Here is a 1,795-nt window from a genome sequence, read left to right as displayed (position 1 = left end):
GCCCGTTTTCAGCGGCAGTTTCAAAATGTGAGATTTTCAGAGGAAAGGCATGTCGATGGATTTTGAGCTTCTATGTAAGTCCTATTTACCCACCGAACTGTCGTTATTCACATATGACAAGGTAAAATTGGTTTTGCATTCTATCACCCCTTTAAGATGACACAGACCAAATTGGAAGTTGATCGGATGAAATCTCTGGGAGGAGTTTGTTAAAGTACGACAATTTTGAACATTCAATTCATCATGGCGGACTTCCTGTTGGGTTTAGGGTATGGTTTCAATGGCGTTTTTTGTACGCCTTGCCATGCTTCATATGTTTTACAAGTTTTGTAAGTCTACGTTAAACGTACTGAAGGGGCTACATTTTTTTTATTTTGTACGAGGCACCATTTTCTGTAGGCCTATTGCCGAAACCCTTAAAATACTTACATTTTCACCAGCCTTGATGCAACCGCAAAATTTGGTGTGATTTTGAATATGTTAAGCCCCTCAAATAGGCAATTTATTTGCCGGATAAAGAAAAATAATACTAACTAGAACTGCAAGCAGTTACAACGGGGTCCAAGCCTTCCCGCGCAAGTCGTCCCCAGCGACCCGGGGAGTGGACGAAAGCGGAACCTAAAGCAAAACGGTGGGGGGGGGCATACGTTGGGAAATGTCGAAAGGCGTATGTAACGGTACGGATTAATAGCACAATGACCCCGGTAAACTCTGGGCTTCTAGGCTATTATATTGATGTCACACACAGCAATGCAACACAAGCATTTGTTTTGTTTACAACAGTTCTATGTAGTTGGAGTAATCCAGTGCAAACAAACGTATTGAACATTATAATTCATATAAAGGACAAATTAGTTACATTTCTTACATTCAGTGTATCAATCTTTTGGATTAATTGCAAAAAAAGAATTGGAAAAACTGGACTTCTAGGTTGGATACAAAACCTTCTGTAAGGGATAGGAAGACAACAAAGACATCAGCAGAACTGGGCCACTGTTAGCTTTTAGCTTTAAAAGACAGCATGTTTCTACTAGTTATATTATTCAGTTACAAAGTTATGAATCAGAAGTGCCGTTTGATGTCACATACGACGCACTCTACCTCAGAAGTGATAAAATGGCCCAAAATGGTCTAAGTTGATTATAGCGCCCCCAAAGGGCCTATCTTTACCAAATTTGGTACAGAGCCTCCGGGCGTCATGCCAAACAATCATCTCAGGTTTGGTGTCAATAGCATTTATTGAGGCAGAGATATATTGCAATTACAAATTTTCCATTTAAATGGATTGACTTTGTCAACAAACCCAACAAACGTTGGTTATAGCGCCCCCTAATAGCCTATCTTTACCATATTTGGATCAGAGCATCGGGGAGGCATGTTGAACACTTCCCTAAAATTATATATTGATATCATTTAATTTGGCTGAGATATGATATGATTTGTGTTTGGTAGCTTAGTACAGAAATGTTGTTTGGTCGCACACGTTAACTTAGCAAAATTCTTTATTCAACTTTTTTCCATCTGGAGATGCTACGAACCAGGTTTCTTGCAGATCTGTCTTACGGCCTGGGACGTGTTTGAAAAAGTAGGTTTCGCGCGTGGCGCAATATTGCGAAATTAAATTTAATCAGAAATGGGCGTGGCCTATATCATGTGACTCAGCTTGATGTAGTGAAGACGTGGGTATGAAGAGTTTTAATGTGGGATGTATAATGTAGGAGTTATAGGCAAAAACACGTTTGATGTCATTGTAGCGCCACTTAGTGGTCCACATGTGTAATATTTGGTAAGTCAG

The 1,795-nt window shown here is 39.8% G+C and overlaps 1 protein-coding gene across 1 annotated transcript in view; it reads right to left on the bottom strand.

Annotated features, from left to right (window-relative positions):
* The window catches only part of top3b (DNA topoisomerase III beta), a 153,464-nt gene that overhangs the window by 36,114 nt on the left and 115,555 nt on the right, over positions 1 to 1,795 (bottom strand). The window lies entirely within an intron of this gene.

Source organism: Etheostoma spectabile, unplaced genomic scaffold (genome assembly GCF_008692095.1).
Source record: "Etheostoma spectabile isolate EspeVRDwgs_2016 unplaced genomic scaffold, UIUC_Espe_1.0 scaffold342, whole genome shotgun sequence".
Taxonomy (NCBI): Eukaryota; Metazoa; Chordata; class Actinopteri; order Perciformes; family Percidae; genus Etheostoma; species Etheostoma spectabile.
Note: the sequence above shows the minus strand (reverse complement) of the source record. Positions and strands in the feature narration are given on the sequence as shown.